This window comes from Chlamydotis macqueenii, chromosome 4 (assembly GCF_036417535.1).
Source record: "Chlamydotis macqueenii isolate bChlMac1 chromosome 4, bChlMac1.mat, whole genome shotgun sequence".
In the NCBI taxonomy this organism is placed as follows: Eukaryota; Metazoa; Chordata; class Aves; order Otidiformes; family Otididae; genus Chlamydotis; species Chlamydotis macqueenii.
This window is the reverse complement of record NC_141559.1, coordinates 13,915,633-13,936,228: the sequence shown is the minus strand read 5'-3', so window position 1 is coordinate 13,936,228 and position 20,596 is coordinate 13,915,633.

Genomic DNA, 20,596 nt, shown 5'->3' with positions numbered 1-20,596 from the left:
GAAACACTGCATGGGAACATGTTTAGTCACACCATCCTTATAAATATAAATATAAATATAAATATAAATATAAATATAAATATAAATATAAATAAAGGCAATGTCATTCCTCAGCCTGCTAGAAGCCGATCTCTGTGGACCTCTGGTTCTTCCCTGCTCTGTTTTTGTAATTATGTATTAGTAAAAACAGTCATAGTGTTGTATCTCCCCATCCCTAGGCAAGAAAGTCATTATTTCCCTTTCTTGATTTCTCATGCTGACCCTATTTTTTTTTTCTTGTTTTTCAGTGCAGAAACTTGCCTGCCAGTGATGACAGAGGAGAACACGTGGGCTCGAGTCCCTCTGTAGCAGAGAAGGGAGAATTAAACAAGGGTCTCCCTGGTCCTGAGGGCGTTAGCTCAGCCAGCACTGATGGGTACGCAGTACTGCTTGCCATTCTCCACCACAACTGAAAAATATTTGTTTGCTGCTCAGTTTGTGAAAGAAAGATACCGGCACCTTTCCCCTCTGGAAAATGAATGGAGGTATGTCCCTGAAAATCCCAAGGAAAATCTTACCTCTCCATGCCTGCTTTGCTTTCTCATGCCCATAGGCATTTTCCTGGGGAGCATGGGGTACCCCACAGACCCTGCTCAAAGCTAACACCTTCCGCTGGGGCTGCCTCCCGACGTGCCCCAGAGGCACCTGCCGGTGTAGGGTCACCTCCCTGTCACTTGGGAGCGTAAAGGCTGCGGAGCCAAGCGCTTCAAGCTGAGTCCCTGGTCTGCTCAGCACTGCTTACCCAGCATGGCTCAAACAGACTTGGGGGGCATCTGTGGCACCAGGCTGGGGGAGCAGGTCTGGTATCAGTGTGCTGTGCAGAGCAGGTGAGCTGTTTCTGTCTGAGACGTTCCTTCTGTCAGGACAAATTTTGTCATTTGTTATTTTTAAGTGTTGACAACGCTGAACTGTGGAAAATCTGACAGCCACTAATGTACATACGTAACATTGACCTGAAGGAATATTTTTGTACACAAATAAAGTTCCTCACTTCCTAAAAATGTGTTCTAAATCATATTAAAAGGTATAACTTTGAAATTGAAGCTGACTCTTAGGCAACAGAGCTGAGGTAGAGTTGAGTAGTGGTATATCAGTACAAGACACTAAACAAACCTGGTAAATAGGACAGTAATGAATAACAGAATTCTGAGGAAATTTAAAGATTAAATGTCCAACTTGCTAACCTCTCCACAAAAAAAAAAAAGGAAAAAAAAAACCAACAAAAAACCTCCCTTATTTGCAATCCTGCTACAGCTAGCTACTATTTACAAAACAATTCTAGATGTTCTTTTTGTTGTGCTATGGGTGGGTTTTTTAATTAAAATTACTGTAAATTGAAAATCAGTAAGCCTTGTTTCAATATAAAAGAAGTAAGATAAAATGATAATTAAATTTACTTTTAAATAATGTAGTCCTAAGCTAGAGTGGCTTTTTAATGGAAAACAAAAGGGAGCTCCAAAGATCAGGAGTTAAAAATGTAAGAGAAAATAATCTTATGAGGAACACAAAGCACATAATTGACCTCTGACATACGTTCAGTATTCAAAAAGGTAGGGATTACCTTAATTTACAAAACACTTAAAAGGGATATAAATTCTCGTGCTTCAGCGTTAACCTCAATTTCTAATGAATGGAACAAAGAAAAGAAACTTTCACTGTATGTACCTGTCATTTCTTCACTGCCCATACAGTAAGTTCTTGGGATTTTTCTCCCGTACTAACTTCTGTCAGGAGCAGACTGCTGGGGCTGATTCTGGCTGGCAATTCCAGTTACGCTTCTGCTGGGCAAGTAGTTGCAAGGTGAAGCAGATATGGTGCAGAAACAGAAAAGACAGGAAAAGGACACAGGAATCTTTCCCCCTTTGAGAAACTGGTTCCAGCATTGGCATGCCTTTAAGGAAATCTTTGTGTCCCTGCTGTCCTCCTAAGATGCCCTAGTTCAGCCACGGGAAAGAAGACACATCCCCAGTGACCCATTAGCAAAGAGAGGAATTGGGAAGCGCACACAGAAGAAAATAGGATCCCACAGGCCCTTTTATATTTTTTTTTTATTTTGTGCAGGATTCACATCAAAGGGAATTTTGCTTTAAAAATATGTTTCTTGTTTCTATAAAACTTTCTTTGTGAGAATGCTAATATTCTTTCTTAGCACAGAAACTTTTTTTTTTTTTAACTTTGGCCAATGATCCAATTTTTTCCAGCTCTTTTCAAATAAAGTTAGTCTTCTGAAGTCCCCAAGTGCACAAACAAGATAGATTGTAGTAAACTCTCTAACAGCAGACTCTCATTTCACCGGAGTCACAAGCAATATATTTTTATCCATATATCCATCACCAAAAGACTCTGATATGGTAATTTTTCCCTCCTTTACTTCCTTTTCTCCTCCTTCCTTTGTATTCATCTCAGTGTATTTAAAGCAAGAGACACACGGCTGTGTATCTGGAGAGCTGAAAAGCACATGTGCTACACCCACCAGAGAAAACCAGAGACTAGGGCTGCCTTAGGATATATTCAGGCTGGTCTATTTTATCAGGCACAGCAGCTGCAAAGAGAACTGGTCTAGACGGTTCGTGGCAGGATGGTTTGCTGGATCGAGTTTGCTGTTACCATCTTTTTTTTTTCAATTGCCTGCTTGCCTTATAAAAGACACCCACAGCTATCATGGACCCCTTGTAGTCAGTTGAAAAAGCACAACTTCTAGTTTTTAATGTGATTCCTTTCACAGCTTTCGATTTTCCTGTCAACTCAGAATTAATATTTTGGTAATATTTTCACATACTGTCTTCCAAGGGTTCATACCCATTTAATTTTTCAAAAGCTGCTAAGCCAAATTAAAATTCTAACAGATCTTTGGTTCCCTGTTACCTAAGTTGCTCTTGAAAAGTTTAAGCTGTAATTTGTTACATTTTTTAAAATGCAAATTTTATATGTGCAGTTTTTAACAACAAAAAATGCTATTGAAGTTGCAAATTTTGACATTCATCCTGCTCAAAGAAGTAGGATTAAAACACAAATGGGCCTAAGGTCTATGTAAGCATTGCAATCAGAACAGGCAACTCTTTGTAATTCTATCACAGCTGTGGTGCAGAAGATTTCATTTCAAGTAAGACTTGGAATATTGAAGAAAGTATTTTAATTTTCTAATACCTCATATAACACAGAAGCAGCCCTGGGATGCACATCTGAGACTGCATAATCCGGGAATTAGCTAAGGAGACAATGGCACTAAGGATTCTTTAGTTCAAAAATCTGAGTGCTCAAACCACAGAAAAACCTTTAAGCAAGTGCTACAAAAGATGAAGTGAATGAACTGCTGGCCATGTAATTATTCTCCCAGCAGGCTCATCAAACAGTTCCCAGCATGCCCTCCTGCCTTTTCTGAGGATGTTTTGACTAAATCTAGCAAAATATTAGCTGCAGTCACCTCCTTTTACAGTCACTTGCGATACAAATTGGATGCAATGTCAAGTCCTTGAACGAATTGATGGTTCTCATCAGCAGTATTTGACTGTCAGATGCAAACCACCTGGCAGACATGCAAACTTTTTGAAGGCAATTGGAAAAAACATCAATTTTTTTCTAGACCGAGAAATCCTCAGGGTGAAGCATGCTAAATATGCACTTTTGATATGTTTCTTTTTAGGAGGATAGGGATTTTTTAATACCATTTTATGTTATTGTAGGCAATGGTATCAATGCTTTTGGAAACTTCTCAAGCAAATCACTCATTTCACTCTCCTTTAGCCTAGGCATCATCTTTGCCCGTATTAGTAATAAGCAAGTTGAGCAAAACTAACTTCAGAAGCTGCTTCAAGGCACTTGCCCATTCATTACACTTTTTGTTCCTAGCCATAAATAGTTATTGTTTAAGAATTTGCTTCCAAAAATTGAACTCAAAGCTTAATTACCACAGTTCTTTAACATGAAAATGATTCTGGGCTTCAACACACCTTGGTGAGACTTAAACTGCTAATATAAATGTTGCCTTCATCTTCTCTGTGACAAACCCAGAGGTAACCTAGACCCAGGGCTTCACAGTTAGTTAGGTCTTTTGCACCCATTGGCCTGAGCGCACAGTTTTGGTAACTACAGACGTGTTTTATGTTTGAGTAGCATACAGCAATGGCAGCAATTTTAGCACCTTGTAGGTTTTAACTGTAGAAAGAGCTGTAACATTTCCCAGAAGAATAACAGTATGATGAAGTTGCAAGGTGAGATGTGATTTCTCAGTGTCTTTTTGTAGACTATCAGACATAAACATAAAGCAGTCTACCAACTCCTTTAGGAAGTCTGCCTTCTAGGTAGTCCTAGGTAGGGAGGGAGATATGCTTGTAGAAATAGTTACTTGTGAAAAGATTATGAAGTGTAAGATGTTATCTAACAAGCTCTTTAGATCACTGAATCCTCGTAAAACAGAACATTTTAGTTTTGTTCTTTATTTTTTTCCTTGACTCTACATTGTTTACAAGCTTAGGATAGCTGAAAAATCTAACTTGTCCTTGGAAGGAGCTGTTTTCACTGGTGACAATTCAAAATGTTAGACTTATTCAAAAGACGACATTTGCATGTCTAAGTGGATAGATCAGTTTCAGTGTGTGAGTTAGAAAGCCTGCTCTCATCTGTCATTGAATTTATGGAAGTGCATGTTCTTGGAACAGGCTTCTCTTTTTTTTTTTTAAGGTCCTTACCCAGAAACTTCAGCATCTCGAGTTACAGAAATCAGTACTGTGTTGACACAGTTTACCAAGATTTTTACAGTCTTTAGAGTAGTATGTTGGGTAATGGATTATTTGCTCCAGATTTCATTGTAAAATCAAGTTAACAACAGGGTCATCCCAAATATTCCTCATTTCCACTACTTCAGGGATTGCAAATATTATTTCTATACTAACATGCAAATAGAAACATGATCCCTAGCCTTTGCGAAGCTAAACTCCATGTGAGATAACTGGCAGTTTCCTGTGCCTTCCAGAAAGATTCCTTATCTTCTTGAGTCCTCAAGAGATCTGTTTCTCTTTCATCTGGCCTGCTCTGCCACCTTTTCCTGGTCACATCTGGTATGTAGGGGTTGCTCCTGTCTCCACTGTCGCCTCTCGTTCTGGATCTAACAGAGCCAGCCCTGAGACCAAATTAATTAACTTGAGCATATGGCTGCAGCGCTTCCTGGATCTCCTGCTTCCTGCTTGCAGGAGCGCAGATCCTGCAGGACTTGCCTGCGTGTTGTCGTCAGAGCTAGCACAGCTGCATCACAGTCCCAGGCTTTTTCCTGTCCCCCCAAAAAAGGACATTTTACTGTTCCCACTGAATTCAGTAGAGCTGGGATTTGGCAGCTGCTCCTTCTGCTCAGTCCCCAGAAACTGGTGGCTGTGGGTATAGACATCATGGGTTCAGGCTGGACAATTTCTTCTGTCAGGATGGCCAGGAGTGCAGGTTGCAGTGGCAACGAAGAGTGGGAGAAGACAAGTCCTTGCCACCTTCCTCGCACTCGCAGGGACCCAGCCTCGCTCCATCTCTGCCTGCCACAGCAATGGCGGAGCCAATCCCTCCGTCTTTCCAGCTGTACTGTTGTTCTCCTCGGGTCCCAAAAGCACTGACCCACTGTTTTATCTATTTTAAGATGTGGTCTAAGAAAAAAGAGCATTCCTTTTCTTTGGGGTATATATTTCCCCTTGCACATCTCATTACAGCTTGGTCTGTTTAAACATCAAAAGTGCTTGTGTAAATATATACAATGAGGCTAAGCGATTAGAATAATCTAATGCAAATTTCAAAGACTCTAAGCAGATCTGAGAAATCAACACTGTCATAAGTTTTATTTCCACAGCCTGAATGGAAATAATATAACTAAAATACAGGGTTTACTTCAAAGAAAAGCAGTGTTGAAATTCTAATAAAAGGATTGCTCGAAGGTTGGGACGGGAATATGGCAGGTGGGGAGAATATTCTTTCCCCAGTTGTAAATACATTTTATTTGTTCATAAACATTAAAATGGAATGCCTTAAACATGTAATAATGTCTCTGTGAGCAATGAAGCATGCTTTTCCGTTACTGTTTTCACACATCATCATTTGTCCCCTGAGCCTGACTTCAACTTCGCAGGCAGTCCCTTCACCCTGGCCTCTCTCCATAGCACCGGCTGCGGCCAACATGACCGCTGAGGGAGAGAGGTCAAAAGGCGTCCCAGGGAAGGGAAGCGTGCCTGCCTCCGCACAGTACCCTGGCTGCAGCCACCGGATTCCCAGAGGCAAGGATCCCTGTTCGGCAAAAGGAAACCTAGCAGAAAAGCAAAATATGGTGCATGGATTACCTGGAGGCAAGAAAGGGCAGCGACGGCTAAGCCCTGACAGGATGCCACAAATCTGATACCTGTTCTTGAACTGTTTGTGGGCTGAGCGTCTGTCCTGTCCGCCTCACCTCCTCGATGTGGCAGCGTGTGTCACTGCTGACAGGGACAGTGGAGAAGGGAGTTAAGGTGTAGAGGCACCACATCTCCCATCTGATGGGGATGTGAGGGAGCATTGTTAAAACATCCACTTCAGATTCAAACTTTCTCAAGGCTGCACAGCTTTGCCTGTCAGCTGTGAGCAGCAGTTTGAAAAAAAACAGCTCCTGGGCTCCGTAGTCACCAGAGCGGAAGCAGCTGCTTTCCTGTGAGGGAAGTGTGGTGCAGAGCAGATGGCGCATCTGGTCCCTGAGCTGGGGCTGAGTCTCTCACCTCCTTTCCCTCCACGTTATCCCCTGCGGCCCAGGGCAGCCCCGTAGCCCAAAGTGCTCATTTCCTCCATCATCTTCACTTCCACCCAAAGCGAGGTGGGCACTTCATCAGGGAGCTAAATGGAGAGGTTGGCACAAGGCTAGGAGCATGTCTTTTTTTAATTCTGAGGACAAGCATTTTCAAGAGAAAAAAGGTACATTTGCAGGTCAGTGATAGGTGAACAGTTGAGAAATAAAAGCCTTTCATCTGCAAATCGTCTGGACTGCTCTAACGTCTTCAGGGCTCTGATGATCTTAAAGCACTGCCTTTTTGCTGTCTGCAATGCAACCGTAGCTTGACCTGTGAAGGACAATTTCATTTCAAGTGACCTGGGGAAGCAATAAAAATGTGAAGACAAAATGGAAAGAACTATTTATTTGAACACTCATGGTAATATTGTTATTTGCATCACAGAGATCATCGACTAGTTCTGTTATGATCTTTCCACTCCCTAGAAATGGCAATGTTCCACTGTAGCAAATGCACAGAGTTTAAGGTCAATGTCGAATCATAAAACAGCTACAAGTGCAATTGAAGCATTTGCAATTATGGGCAAAACAAGAAAAAAAGGTACATTTTACTCCATCTGGAATTCTCCTCACTCTGTACACAGCGTTAATAAAATACAGATACAACTCAGGCCAGTGGTAATCGAAAGTCATTAACATCAGAAGCTGTTCAGTACCCTGGGTGAATTGTCATTTGTTGGTCGTAGCCCAGTGCCCATTAGACAGACATCTGCATTACAGCCAGAGCCTTTGTGTCATTGGCAAGGACCAAGGGCTGTAATGTGTTTTCTCACTTAATTCCCATTTTGGAAGTAGAGCTAATCACTTTTGGACACCATAGGGTCCCTCTGCCCCAGCACTGCTTGTGCTCATAACATTTGTGGTCTCTGAGGGCAGAGCGTCCATTTGCAGGGCTGCTGGGTAAAAAATAAAATGCAAATATGCATGCGCCAACCGAGAAAGCCGTGTCTGGTGTAAGTGCAGCAAGTAAAACCTGTCAGACTGTGTTTTACAGGGGGAGGGGTGGTACCTCTTCACCACCCACCCATCCAGAATCCATCCCATGTGCTGACTGCAGGCAAAGGCATTGCTGTGGGCAGAAGACACAGTGTGCCTGCAAAGCAGCTCTCTGGGTGCACGACATCCAGCGTGGTCAGGGCTTTGCTATCTAACAGAACTCTAATCAATTAGAAGAAAAAGATTTGTAAGCACACTTCTCTTCCCTGCCATGCAACTTCTCCCTAACGCGCCTGTGATTTTTCTCCATGGGACGCTGCCAAATTTAGAGCTTAGTATTGAGGTAGCATCTCCCATACCACTCTCTCTGGTTTGTCCTGCTTTCTGTAAACTGGCCTTTACTTGCATGTGGCATGAGGGAGACATCAGTTTCCAGTCCGCATTTTGCAGGCTCACCCTTTCTGAGAACACACAGTCACTCACCACTAGCGAAGCCTTCCACTCAGCCTGGCTTTCAAGCCTCGTTGGATCCATATGCTTCAAATGATCAGGGTGATTTTTCTCCTAGTTTCTGCACGGGTATGACTTGTGGCGATCTCGTCCATGCAACGATGGCCATATGCTCTTTGGTGCCAGCAGAAGCGTGAGCGAAAAGATTATGGTCTTCAGAGAACCGTGGCTGTCATTAGCACAGCTGCCACTGTAACGGTACAGGGCCGATGAGCTTCAAGTTTTCCTGTTAAGACTCGCTGTTCTTCTGTGATGTGACCTTTTGTGCTCAGATTTGTCGTGCACCTCACAGATTGGAAATCGTATCCTGAGCCATTAAATCCCCTGGTCCTATCTCAAATAATATGCTTTGTAGAAAGATTTCTGGAAGGCATTTCTGTGAAAATACAAGTAAATTCGGTTTTTAAGGCTGTAAGGATCTGGAAATATGTATTAATTCACTGAGATGCTTTAAAAAGAGTACAAGGCTTAGCCAGTGAAAATAAAATAGGTCTGATTTATACAGTCATACAGCAAAAAGGCTGTGCGGGAAAAATGCAAACGATCATTTTATGTATGTTTATGCACATTAACTCTCTAAGTGATTATACAGTCTCTAACAGCTAGATTTTCACAGAGTTTTGTAATGCTTCAAAGGAATATAGCTGCAAAAAGACAAGTATAGGTTTCATTTCTTTCATTTCAGTACCAGCAGACTCATATTTTTGCTTTCAGAAGCTGCCTCTTCTGTCAGTTTTACTTACATTTTTGTCTGCTTTTATGCTGATAAAATTCCACTGATGTCAGCTGTAGCTAACCTTCAAGCTTGATAAATGTGTGAGCCAGAAGAGAATCAGGGTCATACTAAACAAACAAATGTCAATCATCAAGGAGTAAGTGGGGTTTTCAGCCTGCTCAGAGGAAAGGTAAGTGGAAGGGCCTTTGTGTAACTCTTCCTCTGTGCTCAAAGGTAATGTGTGGATGGCTTTAGCTAAATAAGAGCTTATTTTTTGACTTATTTTTTTCCTTGTGTGCTCTCGGAGGAATAAGTATTGAAAAGGCTAAAGCCACTGACATTTTGGTGTTGTGAAAGAGAGAGAATGTAATGTAGAAATTAATGGAAATGCTCCCCAAAGTATATGATCCATTAAGTTGTTTTGCAACGCTGAGAAATGAAGCATAGAGTATTTTGTTAAAGTCAATATCCCATGGGGGTGAAAGCAAGATTAGGATCTTTTCACTGCAACAGGCCAAGCCCTGCCGGCAAGCACGCCCCATAAATCCAGAACGCGTCCAGTTTAGCTAAAGGAACCGCCCTGAGTTCGCACCGATGCAGGTGAGGACCAACCCAGGGCCCCTATCCCCCATTTGGGTGCCTCTGGACTGGTGTGCCCAACGCTGTGAACCAGCTGGTGGCAGCTCGCTGGCCTGCGTGCAGAGAACTTCAGCCAGATGTGTTGATACTGGAGCAATGTCGGACATCGTGGGCTCCTCCTGCCTGCTCCCAAGTGAGGGATACCTTCTTCAGTGCTAGGGTTTACTGTAGTTTTCCAAGTGATTTTTGTTTTATTCTGACTGCACGGAGTTTCTTACCCTTTCAAGAAAATGAGAGATCCATTCAGTGGAGAGAGGAGGTTGCAATCTTATTCTGCAAACAGCATTTATAAAATTCAGTCATTAACGCTTTGCCCACAGCTGGAGCACCGAAGGACGGCGTTTTGCTCTGTCCTGGCAGAACAGGCCAGTTTCCACTCACTGGTATCTATCTTAATGTGCCGCTGCCTTTTTCCTACAAGTCCTGACTCCCTCAGCGCTGTTGCATCGCTCAGCAGTGTCTGCTCGCTCTGCCAGGGGTTTAGCTATTCAGCTGGTGTTCCAGCATATTTTCTTCTGCTTTCCCGAAAGACCTGAAGGGCAGGAAGAGGACCTCCCAGGCTTGGCCTGAGATGGATCTGAACTGATATTTTCAGGGGTGCTCAGCTGCAGCAGGTTTTCTTTTCAAACTACTCAAAAGGATTAAATAAAGAAAAATAACTCTCGGGGATGAGGAGAGGGGTCTTTATATTGGATACCTGAAACCTGAATAAAAAGAGAAACCAGACATTAAAGAAGTGCTAGCTTCAAAAAATTGTTGGCACTGACGGAATGTGGCTGGTGAATGGCGTTTTGTTGCGAAAAGAGGGGCTTTACCTGAAGCTGTTTCCCCTTGGTCTGCTGCCAGAGACAAAGCAGAGGTCTCTGAGGAGCTCAGGAGGGAAGGCAGAGGAGCCTGGAGGAATTCCCCTGTGGCAGTGAGTACAGACCAAGAGAAACCTCTCAGCCCCGTACATTTTTTACAGCCAAAAGTTTAGTAAACATTAAAAGCAGGCAGTACACTGTTGAAAAGAAAGGCACCTCAGTCCTCAAATACCTTTTTCATAGTGTTCTGTCTTCAGGTTTTGTGAAATGGCAGGGGAGATGAAACACACCTGAAGGCAATCAGGTACCTCTCCATCTTTCCCTCTGCATTTGGCATACTGGGATCTAAAAAGCAGCAGAATTATGAAGCCGTGGTTGCCCGCAGTAAGGGCTCTCTCCCCGTTGTCTGTTCAAGAAAAGGTAAGACCTCAGCAGGAGTTTTGCCCTAGTGAGGAGTCTTACCCAAGCACAGCAAGAAGTTTGTTTGTGAAGGTTAGCGTGCCTCAACCTGGGATTTCCCAAATGAACCTTACGCTAGAGGTGCAGCAAGTCTGATGCTTCCAAAAAACTGCCATGTCCAGTGCACTCCTGAAACAAAACGTATGGGTCCTGCACAGAGAGATCGACGCTCCCAGGGCACAGCAAACTTGCTTGCTCTGCTCTCACCCTGGGACCAAGCAGTGCGTGCACAGCGAGTGCAGGCCTTGCCTGCGCTTTGTTAGGGGTGGCTGTGAAAAGGTCAGGAAGCCATAGCGTCAGACTTGCAGCATCAGGCCAGATGTTGAGAGGTCATGATGCACTTACCGCACACAACATGGCTTTAGGGCACCCCGCACCCGTGACCCAGAACTGCGCCGTCCCGTACAGACGTACCTGAAGGAGCTTTGACCCACCCGGCTGAGGTGCTGCGCGCTGCTGAGGCACTCTGGGCTCAGGAGGCTGGGGGCTCAGCCACGGGTTTTAGGCTGGGTTTGTATCACTTCACAGCTAGACCAGGTTGGTTTGCACGAGCTGAATGCACCCACATGAATCGCGCAGCTGGCACACTCCGGTCGGTGCCTCTCAAGGGGCAGTAAAGGAGTTACGCTGCAGTTAGCAGAACTGCTGATGAGACCGACCGTCACGTTTAGAGTCAGGAGCCCCGCCATCTCACAGGCTTAAAGTGACTCTCTTCTCGCTTCTGTCGCACACTTTTGGAAGCAATGATTTTTTAATTTTTCTTCCGGAAATGAAACATGCTTTTAATAAACAAGCAGAGCCCGTGGGTGCTGCATCTTTTCAACCCGATGATAGTGTGGCTATAAACCATCTCTCAATATGATAACTTGTGCCTTATCTCTAAAGTAACACATTTGCCTGATCAATCAAATACAGAAATACGATTTAAAACAGCTACATTTTGGTTTTCTGAAATTCACTACATTTTTAGACTGTTACTCTTCTCCTCTAAGCTGCAATGTAACTTTAGTCAATAACCTTCTCCTTCACCTTACAGCATAGTCCTATCAAAACTTTCCTTTAAAAGAAACTGATTTCATTTTTTGGCTGCTGCAGGGTGAGGAGAAGGAAAAACTGAGTTTGGAGAGGAAGCAGAATTGCTTTCATGTTTTGTTTTTCTTTCTGTAGATATAAAATTTGGACAGTGAGTGAATCTTTCACATCTGTGACTATGCAGAAGTAGGTTACATTGCCTAGAGCACCAGCAGTAACTCACTTGCCACTTTTATAGAACTCTCTGCTTTATTAGTTTTGTGCTGATAACTTTATCGTTACTTTCCAGGCAAATAAGAAGTCGGTAATTGAAACCACAAAGGCAGCTTAATACCTGGTTATCAGGTAATGGCCTGGATGCGTCTGAAACATGCATCTGATACAGTTTATGTATCAAGTAACTGGTTTTGGTGTAAATTGGACAAGTGACAGAAGGACCTCTTTTCCTGACAGTGCAAGTTCTGTAATATTTAGGAGCACAAATTTAAGACCATCTGGTCAGAAGCCACTCTTCTGCTGGTAAAGGAGCAGTGGGATAAACCTGTTTGGAGTAGTGGCATTAGTAAAAGCAGAAAATTCTATGAATCTGCTGGATCTTCAAAGCATTAAAGAGCTCGAGTTTATTTATATCAAAAGCTAGTGCTTTCATGGCTTACAGGCACAGATGGAGAAACAGCTTTCACCATTTCGGCCACCATGAAACGTTTCACGGTGGCTAACAGCATGCATGAGTGAAATTAAAGACTTCTCTTTCCATGGCAGAAATAAGAATGAAGACCATGGATTAGTGGTGCAGACAGATCTCAGGATTAATCTGAACTAAAGAAGGCATGCAATTCCAACACCTCAAAATATATTGCAGTGTACAATAGACCTGGGAATTCCTTCTCCTGGCTCCTCTACTTAATCTTGCACGTCTTCAAAACATATTCCTTCAGTCAAGCATCGTATCAGTTTCCTCTTCCCTGCAGAGTGTGGCTGCGACAGCAAACAGTTCAGCCAGGGCGTCATAAATTCCCAGTTAAGATAGCGATGGAGGTCTCGCAGTGTGTGAAAGATGAGTTTGGAAAAAATGTTTTCAGATTGGGCCCTCACAAGCAATGTAAGGTATTTTGTTGTTCGTATGGTAACAACTGGAAGTGGATACTTGGTATCTCATCACATTTCTAACGTTCCCAGGATGAGTTGCACAGCTTCCTTAATTTAAATGTCAGGAATTTATCATTGGCTTATTTTCTGTGCTAAACACAGAGGCAGTCTGACCTGAGTCTTAAGAGGGGGTTTTAAACCACAGCCGCTAGTTCTGCGTTTACATATATTCCTTCATTTTGAGTCCCAAAAGATGGAAAGTCCTGTTGTTAGAAGAAAACCAAAGCATGCCGACAGCTTTTTGTGCTGCTCTTTCTGTTCAGCTTCGGACAGAAATGTTGTGTGCTGTTAGCTTCTGTTCGCAAGGCTCAGCGCAGAGGCATTGCTCGAGGGAGCGCGGGTTCTGCAAGCAGCTGGAGCTTGCGCTCTTTACCTTGGTCCTTGATTAGACTCGATTCTTTAGGCAGAAACGGCTCCCTGGAAACCAGCGACTGGTGCCGGGCTGAGATTGCCTTCTGCTGTTCCCAGCTGCCAGCTCTGGGTAAGTACAAATGAGTTGTGCTTGGGCTCTCCGTCACGTACTGTACTGCAAAAGCAACTTACATGTTTGCATGATCAAACTTCAAATGTTTGATCTCGCTTACTAAATGGCCAATATTAGTGCCAGAAGGAACAGTAATGTTGGAAAAAGGGCAACACAAAGGTGCAGCCCCTGCCATGGGTTAGAGACCTGTGTCTGAGTCCAGCTGGGAGTGAGCAGCCGACCCCCACCAGGTCCTGTGGGCTCAGACAGAGGAGGAGGTTTGTCCAAAGACCACATTTGCCCACCCTGCAGGCCATGCTTCACTGGCACCCAGCTCATCCTAACACAGTCATGGCTTGCCAGGTGCTAGACATCACTCCAGTTCAGTTGAACCTAACGGCGCATGGGCAGCAGTGGAGTCTTTGGCAAGAGGGAAAAGCGCGGAGATTGAGATGAGCAAAGGACCACAGCCCACAGAGCACTGTACAGCACACGGGGCTGCAATAGACAGGTTCAGGAAAACCATCCCTTAAGTTCATTAATAATGTGGTTTGACAATATTCCATACGTTAGAACAAAAAGCTTTAATGGACGACTTAGTCCATTAAAGAACATGACAGCTCATTTGGCTTTTGTTCTCACCTTGGGATATTTCACCAAAGGACTTGAGCTTAGTTGGAAGCAAGCTACCGTGTCCTGCAGCTTCACTGGTTAGATCACTGCTTGGGCTGAACAGTGCTCCTCCGTCAGCTCCAGCGATGTCTGTCACCCCAGGGCATGCTCTCCTGCTGCTGCAGCTTGTGAGACCAGCAATGAAGCAAGCAGGAAGACCTCTTAACTGCCTCGGTGAAGCAAGTTGATTATCTGAGAACCAAACATCTCCAGCAGGACACAGGCTTTCAGATACGTTTAATTGGCACTGTAGGGGCTGTGGTTCATTATTGCTGTTAATAATCAGATACAGCTATGATTTTTTGTTAGTATCCAAAGACAAATTACAGCATATAAAAAACCATGAGGTTATATTTTAGTTTTCTAGAAGCTGAGATAGTCATATTAATATATTACGAAGGCGTTGAAACAAGAGCACTAGTATTTTAATGATAAAACATCCAGGCTCAGTAGAAAATATATATCACCTGCAAATTCATTTTAGATATAATAAAATAGCATAGCATAGGAGATCTGTCACATTTTAAATAGGATAAATGTTATTTATACTTCATCTTTTGAAGCAGCAGGAAGGTGCAGCAGGACTTGGTACTTGATCACGCAGCATCTGCAAATGAGCAGAGGGGCCATGGCAGCTCGTCTGACAGCAACAGGCAAAGGCTGCAGCAATCATCGGGGATGCTGAAGGCCACCTGCAGAGAGAGGCCACGCTCAGCTGTCCCATCAGGGAGGGGCCAACGGGGCCGGGCGGATGGGGTGCAGGTGGGGAGGAAGGTTATAAACAGGGGAGCAAGCAGTGAGCGAGCTGTGAGCTTCCAGTGTTTGGAGGAGCATCAGCTGGCAGCCTGGTCTGGAGTCATCGTGCCGATGGGTGAGTGATAGTTTAGCTTTCTCTACAAGGGGAGTGTGATGGTCAGATGCAGCTGGTGGCAAGGAGAGGAGGGGGAAAGCTTGTGGTGATGAGTGGTTTCCCAGCGAGTGAGCTCTGGTGGCTATGCGGGGCCATGGGAAAGTGCTGTGTCTGTGTTTTTGCATCCCAGGGCTGAGCTTGGAGCAGGGTTTGAGCATCCTGTGGTGCAGCAGCCCTGACAGAGCCCGGGGAATGGTGGGCGTACATCAGCACTCCAGTGCCAGCAGTATGTTGGGTGCAGGTCCACCCTCAGTTGACTAAAACTTCCTGACTTAATGCAAGGTTAGAAATGTTGCTTGCTCAAAAAAGCTTCTTAAGTTGCTAATTTGCTGATGGCTTTGTGAAGTGTTGGACAAAAGGAGAGTAGGGTTCTTGTGAAGGTGTCATAAATCTAGGTGGTACCTGCTATGTTTTATGTTGGTGCTGTCTGCTTAGAAATGATTTCTGATGGTAGACCAGAGGAGTGTGCTTGTGCGGTATTAGCGTGTAAATGCCACCATGAGGTCTTTGAAATACGTGTAACACCAAGGAAGTGGGGAGAATGTGCAAGGAGTGCAGTTTATCATCTAACTGCTAAATTATTCTTAACATTCCAAACCTGGTCACAGTGGCTGTGTGCACTAAATGCCTGGTAAGGAATTGTATGGTGCTCCCTCTGAAGCTCCTTGGAGCTGTTAATGTTTTGGTAAACAAAAACTATGAGGTTAAGCTCTGCATAATGCATTCTTGGCCTGTACTTCCAGACTTAAGGATGTTGAAAAAGCCAATTGTGAGCACATGGTATTGTCTCTGCATCCCTCTCTTCCAGAGCAATCGGCTTTGTTGTTCAGCTGTTGATAGGGCAATGTCTTTATTTATCTTTCTGTTGCTGTCTTTCTCGCTTAAATCCATGCTCAATAGAATTTTTCTTTTAAATAAGGAAAAGAACAGTAATAATGACTTCTGTATAAGCTCGTGCACACATTCTGTTATCCCTGAGGAAGTAGAGAGAAAATATTTTGTTCATAGTATTCAGCTTTGTAGTTGTTTTTCCAGCCAGTGCGCATTTAAAGAGAGGTAGAGGCTGCGGCATTTGGGTTTCTGCAGGCTCCCAAAGTAATCCAGCAAAAGGTCGCGTTTAAGCTGTTACCACCTTGAACTGGCAGGAGAGCACACCACTCAGAATTGATGCTGACGTGAAGGGTGAAGTCCTTGCGCATCTCTCCTTCTGGTGGGGAAAATCTCAAAGGGGCTCATCCTTGTCTCTGCCGTCAAAACAAGGTGCTGGATTTAAATCAGACTGGAGGCAGCCCAAGGGTTTATGTGCCTGACTAGCAGTGATTTGCTTTCAAAAGAATCAACCTCTTTCTCTATGCTAAAAATAAAACAGTAGGAAGAGCAACGGGCAACTATAGCAGTAAAATATTTGTATTATCTGCTAAAGAAATTGTGGGTCTTTGACATTCTAACTTTCTAATAAAAAATTAAAGAAAAACTTACTCCGTGGTTTTGTAATGTGATAATCTACAACAGATGTCATGTAACATCACAATGAAATCAAAATGTTACTCGGGCCCTGTAGGCAACTCAGTGCTTCTCATTTCAGAAGGAAACAAAAGTGAATTTCCAATTACAGTTAAGTTTGGGGAATATTGTGGAAGAATCACTAGCTTCAGAACTGGGGTTAAAAAGAATCATAGAACCGTAGAATGGTTATAGAGTTGGAAGGGACCTTCAAAGGTCATCTAGTCCAACCCCCTGCAAGGAGCAGGGACATTCCCCGCTAGATCAGGTTGCCCAGAGAACGCAGCAAACGTTTTAGTATACTTTAGTGTTAGAAAACAGCAGGAGTAGAGGTAGCTACAAAAGGCTTTCTCATGCTTTGCAGTTGTTTCTCTTTTCAATAAACATTGTTCAGTGCTTGAAAATGGGATGGCTGTAAATTAACAGCGAAGCTGCGTGCTTAGGAGTAGTAGGTTAGTTTGGGGAGAGACTGAAATGTGTTTTTTTTTCTTTTTTTTTCTTTTTTTTTTTCTTTCCTTCTCCATATTGCATGAGTATCTCATGAAGTAAATAGCTGCAGAAGACAAAGCACAGGCTTGTGAGCCTATCCTTTGTTTAGCAAAGGGAAACCAGTGGCTTTTCCATGGAATAATCCTCATGTCTGCGACATTGTCTTGCTGATTTTTTTTTTCTATCCTGGCTATGGAAGTTGAAAACTAGGCCCTGCTTCAAATTTCAGATGTGTAATAGCTAATTACAGTACATATAATCTTAATAAAGAAGTGTCATTAGTTATAAAACATGTTTACTCTAGAGTTTTGTGGGTAGGATATGGAGAGTCCAAGCTGCAGAAGGCTGTTGCCAATTGGATGGCTCAGGCTGTGGTTTTGTCAATTCCTGTGTTTTCTGTTCATGCACCTACAAAGTGGAGATGATAAAATGTCTGTCCTAATTGCCTTGAGCTTTTAGCAAATATTTATGGACTACATGCAGACTTTGAGGAGATAGGTAATTAAATTTCTACATCTTGTTACATGTGTTTTGTAGCATCTTCCCTCCTCCTGCTTTAAACAGCTTTCTCTTTCAGTCTTGAAAGCACTTTGCAGGAGAATTGCTGAAATGTAGAACAAATATTTTTATCCTCATGGTAGCAAGTTAACCTCATGTTAAGCTTTGCTCCGTCTACCTCACTACAGCTTATCATCATGTTTTGTTCCATAACACCTCTTGACATTTTAAGATGAACTGTAGATGCTGAAGATTATTAAATTGTTAAATTGCTCCCACTTGGCTAACCGGGAGCTTTGCCATTGGTTCTGCTGGAAATAGGATCAGGACCTGGATAGGTGCATGTAATGTCTTGTAAGACACGCTAATATGCTTTTGGCCTGAACAAAAAAGACTCCAAGCACTTCTGAAGCTTGTCCTCTAGTTCTCAGAGACATGCGAGCTACTACTTGATCAACCAGCAATTGAAACCATTCCGTACATTACAACAATCTTCACATTAATTTGCTGGAAACAAAACTGGCAACTCTGCAACACCTAAAGACCTAAAGACTCCCAGTCACAGGTGCTAAACCACACCAGAATGAAAATGCATTAAATCCACAAAAGTACCCAATGAATTAATGAGCTGGTGCTGTCACCTTAAACTAATGCCAGAAAAGAGCTTACAGAGGTGGCCAGAGGTCCTGTTTTTTAGCATCTACAGGCACAATAAATATTACTGTGATTTGGATTCAAATTCTATTTAAGCTTTGTTTAAATGGTCATCACAGAGGTGGAAAAAAAACCTAAAGTAAGACTTTATGAAGATCTTTGTTTTCTGGAGTCCTATGTGTAACGCTGAAGTATTCCGCATTACATGTTAAAACTATTATTCACTCAGCTCAGAATTTCCTTTAATCAGGGACAGGATTTTCCAAGGAAAAATCAATGTCATGTACAATCTCAGGATTTTATTTATCTGACTCTTGTCCCACCAGGAAGCGCACTCTACAGTACTGCAGTTTTAAAAGCATGGATTTGTGCATATGGGGTTTTTTGTGTGTCCCGGCACTGAGTCCTGGACTCCAGTGACTTGAAAAACCATCTCTGACGGAAACAGCTCAGCAGTCACCTGGAAGTACTTGGTGGATTGTGGCGGTGTCTGAATGAGCTTGAGATCCTGTGAGTTGTAAAACGTAAGTCATCAGTACCACAGCACCCTCACCTTCAGATTAGCAACAGCTAAATCAGCTGCTGAATTCAGAATAATAAGTAGATGGAGCACTAATTTGCATTTTTAAGTGTAGAGATGGCATCCTGCCCTACTAACATTCCTCCAAGACACTACAAAGTAGACTAATAGCAATGAAGAAAAATAGAGCCAACAAGATACCAGTTTGTCCCAGACCTGTTTTTTCAAGAACACGAAGATACATGTTCATTGTGGGTTTCATCCTGTTATTGCAATTACCTTAAGACAGCCAAAATTATGCACTTCCTATGAAAGTCAGCTTTGAGGACCTATCCCCAGTGACCATATGCTTTTCACTTTACTAAATAAGCAGAGAAGGATGAGAAAGCGCAACCTGTAGTATGTATCCTGCCTGTCCTGTCACAAATTGACCAACTCCATTAGTAGAAAATGCAGTTATGTTTGTCTGTTCTAGCTTGAATCCCCTGGATTACTTTAAAGCAGCTTAAACTTGCTTGTTTTGACCCCTCGAAAGCCAGATGCCGCAGGTCTAATACCTGGGCTCTATTTCCAGCCAGGCTCATAGCTCGGGCATTTTCAGTGGTATGAACAGCAGTACAAAGAAAAAGCAAATAAATGCTTCTGTCTGCTGAGTGGTGACCTTGCTAAATTAGAGCAGGTATCCTGAGCATCTGTGGCAGGCAGTGCTGTGGCCTTCTTTTACAACGGTGTCATAGCAACAGGCGTTAGCTCTGGAGGACGGATCTTGCAAGGATCAGTGCAAGGACGTTTCAATGAGAAAATTAATAATTCCTTACTCTGATTATGATGATTAATTCTGTTACGTCAGCAGCCTTTGGCACAGCCAGTGACAGCAGCAGATTTCATATGGGGAAAAACCTAATTCAAGAGCCAAGAACCTTAAAGGGGAATTTTCTGCGGTTAAGTAATATTAGCAAGTGACACACAAGCAGCTATAATTTTGCGTATATGCAGAAATGCACAAACTTTCCTCAGCACTGTGTACAGATGTATAAATGTTTTGTATCCGAAACATCAGCCAAGATAAAAAAAAAACAACTGGCATTGTTGCTGGAATTGACCACCCACAGATGGACTCAACTGTGGAAGCTTTTGGACCACATGAAGTTGAGCAGAAATTCTATCACAGGTGCCAACTGAACAAATAAGTAATCACTACTGGACTGGCAGGCATCCTACTTCCCTCACCTTGAGTTTGGTTATGCAAAAGACTAATTGAGGCATCTATCAGGTATGTAATTTAAGATGGGTAGGTCTTTGCTAGCACATGAAACTGGATGGCCCTAGAGTTTCCGTTTTTTTAAGGGGATTTGGCTTTCAGACAGTGCATTAACTGGTTTCCTGTCCAGTTTTGAAGGCAGGCACTTGACATGCACTGATCAGGTCATGTCCCTCTCTCCAGTACCGTTTGTTTCCTCAGCTGCCACAACCAAGTTGTGCTCTTTGTCAGTTTGGTTTTGTCTTTGATGCGCTCCAGCTCAATCTTTTATGCATTTGGTATGAGAGGCATTTAGGAGCATCAAGGAAGCATCAAGGCCGGGTTCCTCAATCCTGTTTTGTTAGAAAATGCTCATTTGGCAATCCTAACATCATTAAAAACTTATTCTCAATAGGGTACGCTCTGCCAGCGAATGACCTTTAGCTGTTAAGAAACAGTAGAGACAGCACCACAAAAGTAGGTAATCAGCTCAGATATTTGACAGATAACAAGACATCGCTCTCTTGAGTTTAAGCATGGCATTTAGAAAGCTGGAGTGATGCTTTAGGTGGCTGCCCTCG